This window comes from Oncorhynchus masou, chromosome 14 (genome assembly GCF_036934945.1).
Source record: "Oncorhynchus masou masou isolate Uvic2021 chromosome 14, UVic_Omas_1.1, whole genome shotgun sequence".
Taxonomy (NCBI): domain Eukaryota; kingdom Metazoa; phylum Chordata; class Actinopteri; order Salmoniformes; family Salmonidae; genus Oncorhynchus; species Oncorhynchus masou.
Window position 1 is genome coordinate 30096507 of NC_088225.1, and position 22748 is coordinate 30119254.

The window sequence follows — 22748 nt, forward strand, 5'->3', positions numbered from 1 at the left end:
GTAAGTTGACGTCACTCTGATATCCAATAGTTCTTCCCGGCTGGACTAGAAGCGAGGCGACCCTTTCTGTTGGCACCATCTTGCTCACACAAGAAAACTATAACATTAAAGTGATATCTTGTTTATAAGATATTGGATTTAATTTATTGATTCATTGAATACATGAATATACACCAATTGTTGAAACATTATACATAATGAGATTTAAAAATAGTATCATGAGTATATGAAAGACGATACAATTATCAACATCACCCCCCCCCCCCCACACACACACACATATGACATTATCTATGATAACATTTACCCATTTAGATCCCAATGTGTGATATTACATAGACACAGGGGAGACCTGATCCTAGATCAGAGCTGCATATTATGCTCCAGAGGTTACCATGGTGATCAGACTAAGTCAACTGTTTAAGAATGGGAGATGGATATGTTTTCTATAGAGCCTTTAATTTAGGGATCTATAACCACTGTCGGGTATAGGATGGAGATGAAATATGGCACGTTTTTGATTTCTGGTGTTTATTAATTTGCCCTAAAAGAGAAAAACTCTTTCCACATAGACAGACATAGGGTTTCTCTCTAGTGTGTGTTCGCTGGTGTGAATTCAGGGTCCCTAACTCAGCAAAGCTCTTTCCACACTGATCACAGCTATAAGGCTTCTCTCCACTGTGTGTTCGCTTGTGTGAATTCAGGGTGGGAGCTCGAGCAAAGCTCTTTCCACACTGATCACAGCAATAAGGCCTCTCTCCTGTGTGTGTTCGCTGGTGTATAGTTAGTTTATCTGAGTGAGCAAAGCTCTTTCCACACTGATCACAGCTATATGGCTTCTCTCCAGTGTGTATGCGCTGGTGTTTATTCAAGGTGGAAACCACAGCAAAGCTCTTTCCACACAGATTACAGCTATAAGGCTTCTCTCCTGTGTGTACACTCTGGTGTATGGTTAGGGATCCTGCACTCGCAAAGTTTTTCCCACAATCAAGGCAGTGGTAAGGCTTCTCCCCTGTATGAATTCTCAGATGATATTTGAATGTGTAATATGTAGCAAACCTCTTCCCACATTGATCACAGCTGTAAGGCTTTTCTCCTGTGTGTGTTACCTGATGTCTAGTTAGGTTGGAAGCTTGAGCAAAACTCTTCCCACATTGATCACAGCTATAAGGCTTCTCTCCAGTGTGTGTTACCTGGTGTGTTGTCAGGTTTCCTGCCTGATTAAAGCTCTTTCCACACTGACCACAGCTATAAGGCTTCTCTCCCGTGTGTGTTCGCTGGTGTGCTTTCAGGTTTCCTGCCAGATTAAAGCTCTTTCCACACTGACCACAGCTATAAGGCTTCTCTACTGTGTGTGTTACCCGGTGTGTCGTCAGCTGTCCAGACCGAGCAAAGCTCTTCCCACACTGATCACAGCTATAAGGCTTCTCTCCTGTGTGTATTAGCTGGTGTCTAGTCAGGGAGGGAAGTACAGCAAAGCTCTTCCCACACTGATCACAGCTATAAGGCTTCTCTCCCGTGTGTGTTCGCTGGTGTGCTTTCAGGTTTCCTGCCTGATTAAAGCTCTTTCCACACTGACCACAGCTATAAGGCTTCTCTCCAGTGTGTGTTACCCGGTGTGTCGTCAGCTGTCCAGACCGAGCAAAGCTCTTCCCACACTGATCACAGCTATAAGGCTTCTCTCCAGTGTGCATTAGCTGGTGTGTAGTCAGGTGGCCTGACTGACTGAAGCTCTTCCCACCCTGATCACAGCTATAAGGTTTCTCTCCTGTGTGTACATGCTGGTGTACGGTTAAGGCTCCTGCACTAACAAAGCTTTTCCCACAATCAAGCCAGGGGTGAGGCTTCTCCCCTGTATGAATTCTTACATTAGTTTTGAAGGTGTTAGATGGAGCAAAACTCTGATCACAGTGATCACAGTGAATAATGAAGCCACTCTGGCTTGTGAAACTCTTCCCACAGTCAGAGCAGCAGTGGTGAGGTTTCTTCCCTGTACGTCTCTGCTGGTGTTTCTTGAGATGTTCTGATCTGGAGAGACTCTTCTCTGTCTCCTCAGCAACATGTTGTTGAGGCTCCCAGACGATAAGCCCCTCCCACTAAGAGAACGATGGTTCAGGGTGTCCCCTGTAAAATAAAGATCTTGAATAGTTAGTATTTGTATATGGACCCATGTTTCCAAAACATTTTATTTTTTATTGTTTTATTATTTAGCAGACGCTCTTATCAAGAGCATTTTACAGGAGCAATTAGGGTTTAGTACCTTGCTCAAGGGCACAGACAGATTTTTCACCTTGTCGCCTCAGAGATTGGAACAAGCAACCTTTTCATTAGTGTCCCAACGCTCTTAACCACGAGGCTACCTGCTGCCCTTATCATCAAACAATTTATTAGGTACATTCCCCTCCAACAGGAGACTGGACTGAATTTACTGGCCACTGAGTGTTTACTGTTTATCAATCAATTAACAGAAGATGCAGAATCAGATTGTAGTCTAATCCACACCCCCCATGGTTCTTACTTGATGAAATCAGATCTCCATCTCCCTCCTCGTGTCCTTCTCTCACAGCTCCACTCTGCCCCGGTGTTTTCCTGCAGTCGACCAGCAGCACAGAATCCCTCTTCAGACCCAGCAGTAAGGCGCTACCAGGAGAGTTGTGACCAGGGGACTCCGGCAGGGTGGAGGGGGACGGACTAGCTCTGTCCTGGTGACCACAGGAAGTATTGTAGAGAATATCATTAGACCAAACATTTGATTACTTTAGTCTAAATCTCTGATTGATGGCTGCATCCTTATAATACCTCCTCCTTTGTCAAAATGGAATTGGAATATTTTTTACAAAATGTAAAAACGTATAAAACTTGATGGTAGAATAAAGAGCAGAACAGAAATGAAAAGCTCCACCCCTCTTTCAAGATGTAGATGTCACCTCCTTCCAACGTGTGAAAGATGGTAACACCTGCTAAATCATGTTGTTCAAATAACCAGTGATGAAAAACCTAAACACCAGAACTACTGCTGCTAGTTATCCCACTTGGAGCATGTTGAGAAAAATGTCAGTCTCAGTTTCAGTATTCTTATACAGTACATATATAGAAGATACCATCAGATATGGGGGTATTGTGGCATGTAGTAGAAACCTACAGTAAAAAGGTATTGTGTAGCCTGGTGCAATTTCTGCCCCATGCAACATTGCTCAAGATCCACTTGTCTTATTACTGTAACAGCATCCACATTTAAAACTGTCAACATTCAGATAATGAGTGAAATAAACTGTAATTTACCACCCAAGTATTTCAGCAGTACATTGTACACTACATCATTTCAATTTTCATTTTTTTTAATACTGTATGTAAACTTCACACTTTATAATTTTGCTTATGTAATTCCGTTTTTAGCAGTTTGATTAAATGATAGTTAAATGTATTGTTAACAAATGACAGGAACATCGTTGTACTTACAGTTATGAAAATCTACAACATACTTATGACAATTCCACCAAAGAGAGAAAAAAACGTCATTGGATTGGTGGAGTCATGTGATAGTGGGAGAATCCACCATATGTTTCATAACAGCCATTTCCTTTCAAATCAGTGAAGGAAAGTGAACAAGTGCACAGTTAGGGAGGAAGGAAAGATAACTAGGGATTCCTTAACATATTATGTAGGTAGAAGTGGAACTAGCGTGAGGGCCATGGGTGTGACTGTTCCAGCATATACAAAGAAACATGATGTAGACCTGCCATTATTTAACACTATAAAATATTATGTAACACCATAAACATTTTTTAAAACTCTATAAAACATGCAACACTATAATTACATATTTAACACTATAAAACATATGATTAAATTAAATCCTGGAATTGGTCTGAGTGGTTGTTGCTTATTTTATAAAACAATGTATCCTACAGCTGTCTGTCAGTATAACTCCTTGAGGGGACCCTGGGACTGGTAGCTGCACTGCTGGTTGGCTGCTGGTGGGGAAGGACCAGGGTCTTCAAAATGATTTATTTATTGAGTTTAAATTAAGTTAACACACTGCTTTAATACTTACAAGACCATCATGATTAATTGACCGAGTGATTTTGTCTTGCAGTAATGTGGTCCCTGCCTGTATTTCCTTCTGCCCCCACCCCTAGTGCTGCACCACTGGAATGGCCGTGCATGGCAGAGTTGTTGACAGATATCCAACACATGGGCAAGTCCAGCATCCAGATCGGAGCTGCAAAAATAATCAAGCCAGTCAACTGGCAAAGTTCTTAGTTTGGCACTGTTGATCTGGACAGATCTGGATTAAAAATGTAAAGACAGGCTCCTTCTCCTATTTTAATTTATTCAGGATGTTTGAAACTTAGTTTGTTCAGATACTAGCCAGCATGCATTTGCTCTCTGCAGTCCACAACATGCTGTTTACATTTCGATTTGTTTTCTCAGCTACAGCTTGAGTGGTGTCCTGCCGGACAGTGAAATATGGCTAGCTCTAAATATAGCTTGGTCTATGGAGTAGCTAGCTAGCTAGTGTTGCAAAAGTATATTGCATTACATGCATTGTAAGGTAGCAGCGTGTCAATTTGATTTTGAACGGATGCAGCTATGTTTTCTGCAAAAATATAGGACTGTCATTTGGATGTGAACTAGCTATCGTTAGCCAGCTTCTGTGTCAATGTCAGCGATTGTTGTCTGGATCAGGACAATGGCTGAAGTTGTTGTTTGTGTAACAAACCTTCCATAAACCATTACAGCGAGCTACCTTTCTTTGCCTGAAGGTTAGCTAGCTAGCAGCTTTCAATTGACTGGTGTTCGCTAGCTACAGAGGCTAGCTGGACTTTGGACAAGCAAGCTAATGTTAGCTAATAGCTGTAGTATTGTTGCCAAGCATCCAAGTCGCTGACCAGGTTAGATAGATTTAGCTGAAAAGATGTTAGCATTGTCAGAAATGCTACAAAAAGGTAGCACATTGTTGGATCTTAATGGAAAGAAATGTGCACGTGAGAGTAATAAATGATCAAATGTAATAAAATCGGTGATACCCAAAAAGTTATTAAAACCTTTTAATTCCAATCATCACTTTATGGAAGCTATAGTGGCATTTTAATCCAACGCAATAATGTTAGCAAAGTAGGCACAGAAAATACAGAACATAAAATAGAAAATAATAATTGTCCAAATATATTTTTTGTGCCAGTGTAGTGAGACGAGCATCTCACAATTACTTCAAAAATAGTAATAATTTGAAAAGGGGCTATTAACTAGCTGGCCTGGTACATCGTTGCCCATGAATGGAAGTTACTAGGCTTGCGAGCAAGCATCTTAGCCAGGTTGCCTTGGGGGGGGAGTGTACTGTATGACGGAGTCCAAGACGGTTCAGGGAACATAAATTGGGACACACACAACATGTTTTTTTTCTTCGACTTGCACGCACACACAGAAATCAGTACCATGGATAGACACGTCATATTTAGCTTAGGTTGATGGGACTACATCGTTTTTGGCAGGGGTGAAACTTTGGTTTTAAAAGTGTGTGTGTGTGTGTATTTTTTATCTGAACACCTGTTACACGAGTGCAGCAAGGAGCCAAGGTAAGTTGCTAGCTAGCATTAAACGTATCTTGCACGTTCGCACTTTGGTGTGAAAAGTGCAAATCAATCCCAGAACAGCAGAGGACCTTGTGAAGATGCTGGAGGAGACAGGTACACAGCCAGCGTAGTCTAGTGGTTGGACAAGTAACCGGAAGGTTGCAAGTTCAAACCCTCGAGCTGACAAGGTACAAATCTGTCATTCTGCCCCTGAACAGGCAGTTAACCCACTGTTCCTAGGCTGTCATTGAAATAAAGGATTTGTCCTTAACTGACTTGTCTAGTTAAACAAAGGTAAAATTTAAAAAAATCTATATCCACAGTAAAATGAGTCCTATGTTGACATAACCTGAAAGGCTGCTCAGCAAGGAAGAAGCCACTGCTCCAAAACTGCCATAAAAAAGCAGACTACGGTTTGCAACTGAACATGGGGACAAAGATTGTACTTTTTGGAGAAATGGCCTCTGGTCTGATGAAACAAAAATATAAAGTTTTGGCCATCATGACCATCGTTATGTTTGGAGGAAAAAGAGGAGGCTTGCAAGCCGACGAACACCATCCCAACCGTGAAGCACGGGGGTGGCAGCATCATGTTGTGGGGGTGCTTTGCTGCAGGAGGGACTGGTGCACTTCACAAAATAGATGGCTTCATGAGGGTTGAAAATTGTGGATATATTGAAGCAGCATCTCAAGATATCAGTCAGTAAGTTAAAGCTTGGTCGCAAATGGGTCTTCCAAATGGACAATGACCCAAAGCATACTTCCAAAGTTGTGGAAAAATGTCTTAAGGACAACAAAGTCAAGGTAATGGAGTGGCCATCACAAAGCCCTGACCTCAATCCTATAGAACATTTGTGGGCAGAACTGAAAAAGCATGTGCGAGCCAGGAGGCCTATCTCTGCTATAGCTATACAGCCTAGTTGGGATAGCTGTCACTGCTGCCCCAGTGTCTAGTTTAAATGACACAACCTCCCCATTGAGTTTAATGTCTGAATGCCAGACAGTATTGTTTCCCTTTACTTCTCCCAGCAAGATGCTGTCCTGCTGTACCTCCTCAGAAACCTCATGCATTTGCTTTAATCAACAGGCAGCTGAAAAGCATTCAGCATCCTTTGCTGGGCAATCTTTCCATCTGTGGAAAGGGATTTCCCACATTTGCGACAAACATTTGAACAAGCTACTGGTGCTGCTGTGATTGTTTTCTCCACTGTCCCTGTTTTGTGTTCCCGTCCGTTTTTTTTTAGCTCTGTATGAAAATGCATGCATTTACTCACTCTCTTCGTTCTGCAAGGAGCTGCTGTCGCGCAGTATCGTCTGCTGTCTTTTTACTGTCTCACTCTGCCTAAATAATATTAACTCCATATCATTCTTCGACACAAGCTATCAATGTTGTATTACTTCCGCATAAAGACTCGCGCAAACACAAGCTATCAATGTTGTATTACTTCCGCATAAAGACTCCCGCAAACACAAGCTAACAGCACCGTAACTGGTAGCCTAGCAACAAAATCACCTATTTTCAATGGTCGTTTTCTTTATTTGGGCGCAACAAATTAGTGTATAAACGCTGTGTGGTCGAACTGACATCTGGAGAAACAATTTGAGGTGTTCAAAGAAGTTAACCGGTACTTTTAAATACTCTCAATGGCCAATATAAAGCAACAGCAATCCAGGGTTTATATACATAATTGGTGTCGGCGATGCTTAATTATTTCTCCCTGGTTCTGACTTGACCTGCTTGTTGCGCATTGCCTTGTTTCCTCAATCTGTGTGCGATGAGCTTGTAGGCTACTTGGCTGAAATTACCACCACGGTTTCTTTTGTCCTGCTGTTCAAATCGAACTCATGTATGTGGAAGATCACACGTTAAAACTGGACCTAGACATTTAAAACACCACAATAGGTAAACTATTAATAAAAGTCAACCAAACTTACCCGATCCATCGTGGAAGCTGACGTTACTGTATTCTTTCAAAAAAATAAAAAACGACACTAAATGTGTATGCTAGTTACTTTCTTTGTCACAGCGTTCAGATAAAGAAAAGCTCGACCACAACTTTATAAAGATCAAAACTCCATTTAAGTTGTGACAAATGAACGTCTCATTTAGACTAATCTTACATTAGAAACGTCCTGCAAAAGCCTGTGGAAATGTGTTTGGTTTGAAAACTAGATAGAGGATGGTAACAAAGTACTTCCTGTTGAAGTTTTCCGGCTTCTTCTGTGGTGTTTGAAAGGTGCCGCCACCTACTGTATATAGTCATCAACACCTCTCTTCAAGTGGGTGAGGCGGTTTTGGGAGTCATTATGCTAGAAAATAATTTTGTATTATATCATGAATCTATTTAAACGGTACATAACATGTTTCACTGTTTTAGTATCATCCTGAATGATAGTAAATGCATTATGTCTACGTGTGGTTGTATTGTTTTTATATTTGCAAATACAATCTAAAATCACAAATCTAAGGTATTTATATAAACAACAAAAACAGCTTGGTTAGAGAAATTATTTGCTATTGTCTTTCAAATGAGCTCATGGCTTGATGCCTTTATAGGGCGTGACCACAGGAATCAGAGGTTAGTTTGTTTAATATAGTTTGCAACCCGGAGTATACACTTACAGCAATTTACAAACAAGACACTCAGTTCTCAAGATGGTGTTCTCTTTATATCCCCTACTATGGTTCACCCCTCGCAGGGTGACATCCCTTAACTTTAACACAATATAAACTAATCATTAATAGTTGCTAATACAAAGATGTTTCTGCTAGACGGAGTTCAGCTTATTGTTATTTGCAGTTTCCCAATCCTCCTTTCTCTTGCCCGACCGAGCTCCCTGTCTCATTGACTATAAGAACTACAGATGAATTGTTAATTTTTAAAAATTAAATCAATGTATGTGTCTATAACTGTGTGCTTGTTTGTGTAAGAGTACAAGGGCATAGGTTTGTGTGTGGGTTTGTAATTGGTGGAGGGTGGTATGTGCATTAACATTGGTGAAGTAACACATTAAACATTGGTTTAGGTGTTAAAGCCTGTCTTGAAAAGCCAAACCTTGACCCAGAAAATATAAAAAAACTATCGGCCTATATCGAATCTTCCATTCCTCTCAAAATCTTAGAAAAGGCTGTTGCTCAGCAACTCACTGCCTTCCTGAAGACAAACAATGTATACGAAATGCTTCAGTCTGGTTTTAGACCCCATCATAGCACTGAGACGGCACTTGTGAAGGTGGTAAATGACATTTTAATGGCATCGGACCGAGGCTCTGCATCTGTCCTCGTGCTCCTAGACCTTAGTGCTGCTTTTGATACCATTGATCACCACATACTTTTGGAGAGATTGGAAACCCAAATTGGTCTACACGGACAAGTTCTGGCCTGGTTTAGATCTTATCTGTCGGAAAGATATCAGTTCGTCTCTGTGAATGGTTTGTCCTCTGACAAATCAACTGTAAATTTCGGTGTTCCTCAAGGTTCCGTTTTAGGACCACTGTTGTTTTCACTATATATTTTACCTCTTGGGGATGTTATTCGAAAACAATGTTAACTTTCACTGCTATGCGGATGACACACAGCTGTACATTTCAATGAAACATGGTGAAGCCCCAAAATTGCCCTCGCTAGAAGCATGTGTTTCAGACATAAGGAAGTGGATGGCAGCAAACTTTCTACTTTTAAACTCGGACAAAACAGAGATGCTTGTTCTAGGTCCCAAGAAACAAAGAGATCTTCTGTTGAATCTGACAATTAATCTTATTAATGGTTGTACAGTCATCTCAAATAAAACTGTGAAGGACCTCGGCGTTACTCTGGACCCTGATCTCTCTTTTGAAGAACATATCATGACCATTTCAAGGACAGCTTTTTTCCATCTACGTAACATTGCAAAAATCAGAAACTTTGTCCAAAAATGATGCAGAAAAATTAATCCATGCTTTTGTCACTTCTAGGTTAGACTACTGCAATGCTCTACTTTCCGGCTATCCGGATAAAGCACTAAATAAACTTCAGTTAGTGCTAAATACGGCTGCTAGAATCCTGACTAGAACCAAAAAATTTGATCATATTACTCCAGTGCTAGCCTCCCTACACTGGCTTCCTGTCAAAGCAAGGGCTGATTTCAAGGTTTTACTGCTAACCTACAAAGCATTACATGGGCTTGCTCCTACCTATCTCTCTGATTTGGTCCTGCCGCACATACCTACACGTACGCTACGGTCACAAGACGCAGGCCTCCTAATTGTCCCTAGAATTTCTAAGCAAACAGCTGGAGGCAGGGCTTTCTCCTATAGGGCTCCATTTTTATGGAACGGTCTGCCTACCCATGTCAGAGACGCAAAACTCGGTCTCAACCTTTAAGTCTTTACTGAAGACTCATCTCTTCAGTGGATCATATGATTGAGTGTAGTCTGGCCCAGGAGTGGGAAGGTGAATGGAAAGGCTCTGGAGCAACGAACCACCCTTGCTGTCTCTGCCTGGCCAGTTCCCCTCTTTCCAATGGGATTCTCTGCCTCTAACCCTATTACAGGGGCTGAGTCACTGGCTTACTGGGGCTCTCTCATGCAGTCCCTGGAGGGGGTGCGTCACCTGAGTGGGTTGATTCACTGATGTGGTCATCCTGTCTGGGTTGGCACCCGCCCCTTGGGTTGTGCCATGGCGGAGATCTTTGCGGGCTATAATCAGCTTTGTCTCAGGATGGTAAGTTGGTGGTTGAAGATATCCCTCTAGTGGTGTGGGGGCTGTGCTTTGGCAAAGTGGGTGGGGTTATATCCTTCCTGTTTGGCCCTGTCCGGGGGTGTCCTCGGGTAGGGCCACAGTGTCTCCTGACCCCTCCTGTCTCAGCCTCCAGTATTTATGCTGCAGTAGTTTATGTGTCGGGGGGCTGGGGTCAGTTTGTTATATCTGGAGTACTTCTCCTGTCCAATTCGGTGTCCTGTGTGAATCTAAGTGTGCGTTCTCTAATTCTCTCCTTCTCTCTGAGGACCTGAGCCCTAGGACCATGCCCCAAGACTGCCTGACATGATGACTCCTTGCTGTCCCCAGTCCACCTGGCCATGCTGCTGCTCCAGTTTCAACTGTTCTACCTTATTATTATTCGACCATGCTGGTCATTTATGAACATTTGAACATCTTGGCCATGTTCTGTTATAATCTCCACCCGGCACAGCCGGAAGAGGACTGGCCACCCCACATATGCTCTCTCTAATTATCTTTCTTTCTCTCTCTCGGAGGACCTGAGCCCTAGGACCATGCCCCAGGACTACCTGACATGATGACTCCTTGCTGCCCCAGTCCACCTGGCCGTGCTGCTGCTCCAGTTTCAACTGTTCTGCCTTATTATTATTCGACCATGCTGGTCATTTATGAACATTTGAACATCTTGGCCATGTTTTGTTATAATCTCTACCCGGCACAGCCAGAAGAGGACTGGCCACCCCACATAGCCTGGTTCCTCTCTAGGTTTCTTCCTAGGTTTTGGCCTTTCTAGGGAGTTTTTCCTAACCACCGTGCATCTACACCTGCATTGCTTGCTGTTTGGGGTTTTAGGCTGGGTTTCTGTACAGCACTTTGAGATATCAGCTGATGTACGAAGGGCTATATAAATAAATTTGATTTGATTTATTACATGATCGGTTTAAGTTATTACGTTATTCATTAAAAAAAGTTGTTACCTGATACCAATAACTTATTACATTAGGTGGAAAAGGTTATTAGACAACTTTTCATCATATTAACCAACAAGATGTTACATTTACCAGTTTTATTACATTATAAATCTAAAAGTTATTACATTAACCGTTGGTACAAGACACAGTATGCATAGATCTTGTCTTGAACTCATGGAAATAATTATCCAATATATTATGGATTAGATTTAGGATCATTTTAATCAATACAGATTTATAAAATACACAATTTAAGTGATAACTTCTTGTTTAGAAGATAGTTGGATTGAACGTATTGATCAATTGAATACATGAATATACACCTATTGTTGAAACTTTCTACATAATGACATTTAATAATAATAGTATCATGAGTACATGAAAGAAGATACTATTATCAACATCCCCCCACAGGTTCACTATGACATTTCCCATGATAACATTTATCCATGTAGATCAATGTGTGATATTACAAAGACACAGGGGAGAACTGATCCTAGATCAGAGCTGCATATTATGCTGCACAGAGGTTACCATGGTGATCAGACTAAGTCAAATGTTTAAGAATGGGAGATGGATATGTTTCTATAGAGCCTTTCATTTAGGGATCTATAACCACTGTCGGGTATAGGATGGAGATGAAATATGGCACGTTTTTGATTTCTGGTGTTTTTTAATTTGCCCTAAAAGAGAAAAACTCTTTCCACATAGACAGACATAGGGTTTCTCTCTAGTGTGTGTTCGCTGGTGTGAATTCAGGGTCCCTAACTCAGCAAAGCTCTTTCCACACTGATCACAGCTATAAGGCTTCTCTCCACTGTGTGTTCGCTTGTGTGAATTCAGGGTGGGAGCTCGAGCAAAGCTCTTTCCACACTGATCACAGCGATAAGGCCTCTCTCCTGTGTGTGTTCGCTGGTGTATAGTTAGTTTATCTGAGTGAGCAAAGCTCTTTCCACACTGATCACAGCTATATGGCTTCTCTCCAGTGTGTATGCGCTGGTGTTTATTCAAGGTGGAAACCACAGCAAAGCTCTTTCCACACAGATTACAGCTATAAGGCTTCTCTCCTGTGTGTACACTCTGGTGTATGGTTAGGGATCCTGCACTCGCAAAATTTTTCCCACAATCAAGGCAGGGGTAAGGCTTCTCCCTGTATGAATTCTCAGATGATATTTGAATGTGTAATATGTAGCAAACCTCTTCCCACATTGATCACAGCTGTAAGGCTTTTCTCCTGTGTGTGTTACCTGATGTCTAGTTAGGTTGGAAGCTTGAGCAAAACTCTTCCCACATTGATCACAGCTATAAGGCTTCTCTCCAGTGTGTATTACCTGGTGTGTTGTCAGGTTTCCTGCCTGATTAAAGCTCTTTCCACACTGACCACAGCTATAAGGCTTCTCTCCTGTGTGTATTAGCTGGTGTCTAGTCAGGGAGGAAAGTACAGCAAAGCTCTTCCCACACTGATCACAGCTATAAGGCTTCTCTACTGTGTGCATTAGCTGGTGTCTAGTCAGGGAGGGAAGTACAGCAAAGCTCTTCCCACACTGATCACAGCTATAAGGCTTCTCTCCTGTGTGTATTAGCTGGTGTCTAGTCAGGGAGGGAAGTACAGCAAAGCTCTTCCCACGCTGATCACAGCTATAAGGATTCTCTCCAGTGTGCATTAGCTGGTGTGTAGTCAGGTGGCCTGACTGACTGAAGCTCTTCCCACCCTGATCACAGCTATAAGGTTTCTCTCCTGTGTGTACATGCTGGTGTACGGTTAAGGCTCCTGCACTAACAAAGCTTTTCCCACAATCAAGGCAGGGGTGAGGCTTCTCCCCTGTATGAATTCTTACATTAGATTTGAAGGTGTTAGATGCAGCAAAACTCTTCCCACACTGATCACAGTGATCACAGTGAATAATGAAGCCACTCTGGCTTGTGAAACTCTTCCCACAGTCAGAGCAGCAGTGGTGAGGTTTCTTCCCTGTACGTCTCTGCTGGTGTTTCTTGAGATGTTCTGATCTGGAGAGACTCTTCTCTGTCTCCTCAGCAACATGTTGTTGAGGCTCCCCAGACGATAAGCCCCTCCCACTAAGAGAACGATGGTTCAGGGTGTCCCCTGTAAAATAAAGATCTTGAATAGTTAGTATTTGTATATGGACCCATGTTTCCAAAACATTTTATTTTTTATTGTTTTATTATTTAGCAGACTCTCTTATCAAGAGCATTTTACAGGAGCAATTAGGGTTTAGTACCTTGCTCAAGGGCACAGACAGATTTTTCACCTTGTCGCCTCAGAGATTGGAACAAGCAACCTTTTCATTAGTGTCCCAACACTCAACCACGAGGCTACCTGCTGCCCTTATCATCAAACAATTTATTAGGTACATTCCCCTCCAACAGGAGACTGGACTGAATTTACTGGCCACTGAGTGTTTACTGTTTATCAATCAATTAACAGAAGATGCAGAATCAGATTGTAGTCTAATCCACACCCCCCATGGTTCTTACTTGATGAAATCAGATCTCCATCTCCCTCCTCGTGTCCTTCTCTCACAGTTCCACTCTGCCCTGGTGTTTTCCTGCAGTCGACCAGCAGCGCAGAATCCCTCTTCAGATCCAGCAGTAAGGCGCTACCAGGAGAGTTGTGACCAGGGGACTCCGGCAGGGTGGAGGGGGACGGACTAGCTCTGTCCTGGTGACCACAGGAAGTATTGTAGAGAATATCATTAGACCAAACATTTGATTACTTTAGTCTAAATCTCTGATTGATGGCTGCATCCTTATAATACCTCCTCCTTTGTCAAAATGGAATTGGAATATTTTTTACAAAATGTAAAAACGTATAAAACTTGATGGTAGAACAAAGATCAGAACAGAAACGAAAAGCTCCACCCCCTCTTTCAAGATGTAGATGTCACCTCCCCTTCCAACGTGTGAAAGATGGTAACACCTGCTAAATCATGTTGTTCAAATAACCAGTGATGAAAAACCTAAACACCAGAACTACTGCTGCTAGTTATCCCACTTGGAGCATGTTGAGAAAAATGTCAGTCTCATAGTTTCAGTATTCTTATACAGTACATATATAGAAGATACCATCAGATATGGGGGTATTGTGGCATGTAGTAGAAACCTACAGTAAAAAGGTATTGTGTAGCCTGGTGCAATTTCTGCCCCATGCAACATTGCTCAAGATCCACTTGTCTTATTACTGTAACAGCATCCACATTTAAAACTGTCAACATTCAGATAATGAGTGAAATAAACTGTAATTTACCACCCAAGTATTTCAGCAGTACATTGTACACTACATCATTTCAATTTTTGTATTTTTTTTACACTGTATGTAAACTTGACACTTTATAATTTTGCTTATGTAATTCAGTTTTTAGCAGTTTGATTAAATGATAGTTAAATGTATTGTTAACAAATGACAGGAACATCGTTGTACTTACAGTTAAGAAAATCTACAACATACTTATGACAATTCCACCAAAGAGAGAAAAAAACATCATTGGATTGGTGGAGTCATGTGATAGTGGGAGAATCCACCATATGTTTCATAACAGCCATTTCCTTTCAAATCAGTGAAGGAAAGTGAACAAGTGCACAGTTAGGGAGGAAGGAAAGATAACTAGGGATTCCTTAACATATTAAGTAGGTAGAAGTGGAGCTAGCGTGAGGGCCATGGGTGCAACTGTTCCTGCAGATACACTCAATCCCAGTGAAAGTTGCACCCCTGGTTTTTGGTATCTTTTAGTTGTCACTGTAGAAGACTAAATTAGATGATGTTGAAGTTGAAATGGTGCTTTAACAGTGGAGGAAGCACCTGTTTCCTTTTCGGTAACTCTAAATAGTTGTTTAGTTTCCCGAAATGTCAGAAACATTCACTTGCTTGACCATTCTGAAGGTCATGTAACTGTTACATGCAACATTTCTTGTGAACTTAACAGGACAGATGTTGCTCTCTAGTTTTATGATGTAACAAAGGTCTGGTTGAATGTATTCTGCCACTGTCTTCTTGTCTCAGCTGAGTCCAGGCATATGAACTAACAGGTTATAACAACACAATTATTATAACATGTAATATGGCTATTTTTCTGTCTTTCTTCCCAGGTGATTTTTACCTACACACCGCTACTGCAACTTGTAGCTTTGCCCTCATTATTTCTCCATGGTTCTGACTTTACCTGCTTGTTGCGCATTGCCTTGTATCAATCTCTGTGCTTTAGGCTGGTAGGCTACTTTGCTGAAGGACAAAATATCCCACGTGTTTATTTACCACCATTGTTTATTTTGTCCAGCTGTTCAAATGGAACGAATGGATATGGAAGATCAAAGATGATTAAACTAGACATGTTATACACCACAGTAGGGATACTGTTAGTAAGTCGACATAACTTACCCGATCCATCGTTGAAGCCGTTCTTTCTTCAGCGTTTCTTTAAATAAAAAACGTGACAGTAAATCTGTAGCTAGCCTACACTAGTTACTTTCTTTGTTACGGCGTTCAGATAAAGCTAGACCAGAACAAACGTTAATGTAAATATCAACACTCGACTTACGTTGTGACCAATATATGTCTGATGTAGCCTAATCTTACTTCAGAAAGACCCTGGATAAGATTTGTATCTATTAAAGTCAATAAAACATCCAACACCTTATTCACCAAAAATACTGTTGTCGTCTACCTCTACCCCAGAGTCTGTTGGAACAACGTCCTCTTCCGAGATTCCAGATAGTTTTAATTGTCTGAGGCCCAGTAAGTGTCGCCTAAAAATACCAAATTACAAGCTATACGTGCCGCGAAACATGCAGCATTTACAGCAATGCAACCTCCGAAGTAGTCAGTGTGTTACAAGCATTTCGCTACACCCGCTATAACATCTGCTAAACACAAGTATGTGACCAATACAATTGGATTGATTTATAATTCTTCCGCTTTACAGACCAGATCCGGAGATGTTGAGAAGGAAGTGGTCTTCTTCTTCTTTAGTGTTATGGCGGTCCGCAAACAATGACTATAGATGCACTTCCCCACCTAGTGTGTTGGCTGTGTATCAGCCTACTGTTCTGTAGTATGAATTCATTACACTTTGTGAAAAACCAACTAACCCTACACCCATTTAAACATCATTATTCCACTATTTTGGCCCTCTGATTCAACACCAGGCCATCATCCTGGGAGGACAGGATATTATCCTTCAAAACACCTTGTTACTCTGCAGTAAAATATTGTACACCCAAGTACTTCTCAACAGCTGCCACCGCAACATCTATCCACTGTGATTTACATTCTATTCCTGCGGAACAGTTGACAACCATGGCCATGAACTTGGCCAAAACTTACTGAAGCATGTTATTCCTATCACTCTCTATTGACCTCAGCCTAATCACAGGGATCCTCTCAGGATCCCTCACCCTGGACCCATCTTCCTTTGCTAGTCCCTTCACTGCCTCAGCATACAACACCTTCTGCACTACTGTGATCTTGGTAACCTCAACCGGTCTTTCTCTCAGGTCCTCCTGCACACTTCTCACATCTAGGAATCTCCCTGATACACACTGCTGGAAGGAAGTTGTCAAGGAAGGGAGTTTGTGTTTATACGGGAAGCACCGATACACTTACCGTCAACCAATCATGTCAATGTCGATTTATACAGAGCTCTAAAGCTTGCAGTCTTGAAACTCGGACATTAGTTACCTTTGGCTCGTTCAGCCATCCCAATGGGAAAAATCTCTGGGGGAAAATGAAGGTTTTGGAACACCAAAAATAAGGTCAGCACAGGCTAAGGACTTACAGACTTTCAGCTCCCTCCAAAGATTTTCTATTGGGTTCAGGTCTGGAGACTGGCTAGGCCACTCCAGGACCTTGAGATGCTTCTTACAGAGCCACTCCTTAGTTGCCCTGGCTGTGTGTTCCGGGTCGTTGTCATGCTGGAAGACCCAGACACGATCCATCTTCAATGCTCTTACTGAGGGAAGGAGGTTGTTGGCAAAGATCTCACGATACATGACCCCATCCATCCTCGCCTCAATACGGTGCAGTCGTCCTGTCCCCTTTGCAGAAAAGCATCCCCAAAGAATGATTTCCACCTCCATGCTTCATGGTTGGGATGGGGTTCTTGGGGATGTACTCATCCTTCTTCTTCCTCCAAACACGGCGAGTGGAGTTTAGTCCAAAAAGCTCTATTTGTCTCATCAGACCACATGACCTTCTCCCAATCCTCCTCTGGATCATCCAGATGGTCATTGGCAAACTTCAGATGGACCTGGACATGCGCTGGCTTGAGCAGGGGGACCTTGCGTGCGCTGCAGGATTTTAATCCATGACGGCGTAGTGTTACTAATTGTTTTCTTTGAGACTGTGGTCTAGGCTCTCTTCAGGTCATTGACCAGGTCCTGCCATGTAGTTCTGGGCTGATCCCTCACCTTCCTCATGATCATTGACGCCCCACGAGGTGAGATCTTGCATGGAGCCCCAGACCGAGGGTGATTGACCGTCATCTTGAACTTCTTCCATTTTCTAATAATTGCGCCAACAGGTGTTGCCTTCTCACCAAGCTGCTTGCCTATTGTCCTGAAGCCCATCCCAGCCTTGTGCAGGTCTACAATTTTAACCCTGATCTCCTTACACAGCTCTCTGGTCTTGGCCATTGTGGAGAGTTGGAGTCTGTTTGATTGAGTGTGTGGACAGGTGTCTTCTATACAGGTAACGAGTTCAAACAGGTGCAGTTAATACAGGTAATGAGTAGAGAACAGGATGGCTTCTTAAAGAAAAACTAACAGGTCTGTGAAAGCTGGAATTCTTACTGGTTGGTAGGTGATCTATTACTTATGTCAATCAATAAAATGCAAATTAATTACTTAAAAATCATAGGTGAATTTCTGGATTTTGGTTTTAGATTCCGTCTCTCACAATTGAAGTGTACCTATGATAACAATTACAAACCTCTACATGCTTTGTAAGTAGGAAAACCTGCAAAATCGGCAGTGTATCAAACACTTGTTCTCCCCACTGTATAACAATATATATATATATATATATATATATATATATCTGTACTGAGATCATGTGACACTTAGATTGCACACAGGTGGACTTCATTTAACTAATTCTGTGACTTCTGAAGGTAATTGGTTGTTCCAGATCATATTTAGAGGCTTCATGGTAAAGGGGGTGAAAACATAAGCACACACCACTTTTGTTTGATTTATTAGAATTTTTTTAAACAAGTAATATTTTTCATTTCACTTCACCAATTTGGACTATTTTGTGTATGCCCATTACATGAAATTCAAATAAAAATATATTTAAATTACAGGTTGTAATACAACAAAATAGGAAAAATGCCAAAGGGCAGTGTATGAAAGAAGATACAATTATCAACATCCCCCCCCCCCCGCCTCCTCACAGGTTCGCTATAACATTTCCTATGATAACATTTATCCATTTAGATCAATGTGTGATATTACAGAGACACAGGGGAGACCTGATCCTAGATCAGAGCTGCATATTATGCTGCACAGAGGTTACCATGGTGATCAGACGAAATCAATTGTTTAACAATGGGAGATTTATATGACTGGTCACTAGATATTTCCTATTGATCTTTTATTTAGGGATCTGGAACCGGTGACAGATAGGAGGGAGAGGAAATACGGCACGTTTTTGTTTTCTGGTGTTTTTTCAATTGCCCTAAATAAGCAAAGCGCTTTCCACATAGACAAACATAGGGTTTCACTCCAGTGTGTGTTCGCTGGTGTGAATTTAGGGTCCCTGATTGACTGAAGCTCTTCCCACACTGATCACAGCTATAAGGCTTCTCTCCTGTGTGTATGCGCTGGTGTATAGTAAGTTTTTCTGACACAGCAAAGCTCTTCCCACACTGATCACAGCTAAAAGGTTTATCTCCTGTGTGTTGTCTCTGGTGTATATTCAGGTGTACTGATTGAGCAAAGCTCTTGCCACACTGAACACATCTATAAGGTTTCTCTCCAGTGTGTGTTCGCTGGTGTGAATTTAGTGTCCCTGATTGACTGAAGCTCTTCCCACACATAACACAGGTAAAAGGTTTCTCTCTAGTGTGTGTTCGATGGTGTCTAGTCAGGGAGGAAGCTATAGCAAAGCTCTTCCCACACTTATCACATCTAAAAGGCTTCTCTCCAGTGTGTGTTAGCTGGTGTGTATTCAGGGTGGAAGCTAGAGCAAAGCTCTTCCCACATAGACAGACATAAGGTCTCTCTCCAGTGTGTGTTCGATGGTGTCTAGTCAGGGAGGAAGCTAGAGCAAAGTTCTTCCCACACTGATCACAGCTATAAGGTTTCTCTCCAGTGTGTGTTCGCTGGTGTGAATTTAGGGGCCCTGATTGACTGAAGCCCTTCCCACACTGATCACAGATATACAATTTCTCTCCCGTGTGTATGCACTGGTGTATAGTTAGGGCATCTGATACAGCATAGCTCTTCCCACATTGATCACAGCTAAAAGGCTTCACTCCAGTGTGTGTTAGCTTGTGTATGTTTAGGGCTCCCAAATATGAAAAGTTTTTCCCACAATCAAGGCAGGGGTAAGGCTTCTCCCCTGTATGAATTCTCACATGAGATTTTAAGGTGTTAGAAGCAGCGAAACTCTTCCCACACTGTGAGCAGCAGTACGGTTTCTCTCCGGTGTGAATCCGCTGGTGAATAATGAAGTCACTCCGGTTTGTGAAACTCTTCCCACAGTCAGAGCAGCAGTGGTGAGGTTTCTTCCCTGTACGCCTCTGCTGATGTTTCTTGAGATGTTCTGATCTGGAAAGACTCTTCTCTGTCTCGTCAGCAACATGCGGTTGAGGATCCCCAGAAGATAAGCACCTGCCACTGAGAGAACGACGGTTAGGAGAGTCCCCTGTGAAACAAAGACATTGAATAACTAGGTTTTGGAAACATGGGTCCATAAACAAACACTATAAAAAAATTGTTATATTGTTATTTGCAGACGATCTTATCCAGAGTGATTTACAGGAGCAATTAGGGTTAAGTATCTTGCTCAAGGGCACAGACAGATTTTCTACCAAGTCGGCTCAGAGATCCAAACCAGCAACCTTTCAATTTGTGGCCCAACGCTCTTAAAACACAAGACTACCTGCCTCTGTTATCAATATACACCCAGTTTATTAGGTACCCTCCGTTCATGAAATTCTATTGACAATTAACTAGCCCCTGAGCGTTTTACTGTTTATAAATCAATAAACAGAAGTTGCAGAAGCAGATTGTGGTCTCATCCACACACCCCATTGTTCTTACTTGATGAAATCAAATCTCCCTCCTCGTGTCCTTCTCTCACAGTTCCACTCTGCCCTGCTGTTTTCCTGCAGTCGACCAGCCGCACAAACACCCTCTTCAGACCCAGCAGTAAGGTGCTACCAGGAGAGTTGTGACCAGGGGACTCTGGCAGGGTGGAGGGGGACGGACTAGCTCTGTCCTGGTGACCACAGGAAGTATTGTACATAGAATATCATTAGACCAAACATTTGATTATTGTAGTCTATATCTGACTGGTGCATCCTTATAAATACCTCCTTTCTCCTGAAGTGTGTAACTGTTCACAACTTTCCACAAATGTGAATCCTATCATGGTGCCACATTGAAAGATCCTGAACTCTTCAGTAAGGCCATTCTACTGCCAATGTGTGTCTATGGAGGTTGCATGGCTGTGTGCTCAATTTTATACACCTGTCAGCAACGGGTGTGGCTGAAATACCCAAATCCAATCAATTGAAGGGGTGTCTACATAGTTATGAATGTACTGTATTTATATTTATATTTCTGAATTCCATTCCTTTAGATGTGTAACACTATTGTTGTGTATTGTTAGATGTTACTGCACTGTTGGAACTAGGAACACAAGCATTTCACTACACCCTCAATAAGATCTTTTAAGTATGTGTATGGACCAATACAATCTGATTTGATGTGTATGGACCAATACAATCTGATTTGTTTTGTTTTCTGAGCTAGTTTGAGTTGTGTCCTGTCTGACAGTGAAATATGGCTGTGTGAAATGCGTTTCTGCCAGGGCCAGGCAAACTAGCTTGGACTATGGAGTGTTCCAGCTAAATTATAATACAACAAGCAGTAAATGACGTTTACCGTAGCTTGGACTATGGAGTAATTTATATTTATATTTCTGAATTCCATTCCTTTAGATGTGTAACACTATTGCGTTTAACTAGGAACACAGTAGCTTGTGTACTATGGAGTAAGTTGTGTCCTGTCTGACAGTGAAATATGGCTAGCGTTTACCGTAGCTTGGACTATGGAGTAGCTAGCTAGCGTTTACCGTAGCTTGGACTATGGAGTAGCTAGCTAGCGTTTACCGTAGCTTGGACTATGGAGTAACTAGCTAGCGTTTACCGTAGCTTGGACTATGGAGTAGCTAGCTAGCGTTGCAGCATTGCATTGCATGCAGTCTAAGGTAGCAGTGCGGCATATTTTGTTTTGAACGGATGTAGTTCAATGCTGTGGCGCTTCCAGGCAGCTGCTCGAGAGTAACGTGTTACAATGTTTGTTGGTGTTGTTTTTTTCATTGTTTTGTGTCACACTGCATACTGTTCCTTGCTCTTTTAATTAACGGATTAAGCATGGCTTTGACAACGATGAATTGTACAAACGTTGTGGAATACTCATCACATTTTCTACGGATTTACAAAAAACATGCACCTCCACTGGCACCACATATCCGATACAAACTTTAGTGCTTCGGGATAATGCGCGTAAGAAGCCGGGTGAGATGGACTACAGCTGGTAAGGGCAGACGGAGGAAAATACTGACAATAGAAGGTAACAGACCTAAAACACATCAAAAACACAATCGCTCACGTGAACGCAGAATTCAACCTGAATTATGTGACGTCACAAATACGTCCCAGGATGCCCCAAGGACCCCGGATGTGCTGGTTTGTAATTCAAGATCATTGATAAACAAAGTGGATGAATTTGATCTGCTTTGGATGCGTCACTTAAACTTGGGCCCGCGAAAATATCCCAGATGAATCTCTTTTCATATACAACTATCAGCTGTTCAGAAATGACAGGTCCAGAGAGGGGGTGTGGCTATGTATGTGAACCACAGTATGCAGGCAAAGAGAACTGACCAGGAGAAAGAGGAATTTGAGTGTATGTGGCTTCAGCTCCGTCCTAAACGACTCCCCAGCTCATTTTCAACTCTGTTCGTGGGAGTACTCTATCATCCACCATGGGCAAATGAGAAAACGCTTCGGTAGAACACAGTGTATTATCTCATCAACACTGTCCATGTGATCAGGATGTCCTATACCTAAAGTGTCAAACCCATGTACAACGAGTGACTGGAGGCCCATCTCTCTAACGTCATGCCTTGGAAAATTCCAGAACTTCATTAAAAGAAAACTCAAGCCAACAGTTTTATCTGAGTGCACAAATCAGTATGCCTACCTCCCAAACTCCAGCAATACTACCGCCCTTGTGAAAGACACACACTCCTGGCTGACA

The 22748-nt window shown here is 42.1% G+C and overlaps 1 pseudogene; it reads right to left on the bottom strand.

Annotated features, from left to right (window-relative positions):
• Positions 1 to 263: 263 nt before the first annotated feature.
• On the bottom strand, positions 264 to 22748 carry LOC135553864 (zinc finger protein 721-like; annotated as a pseudogene).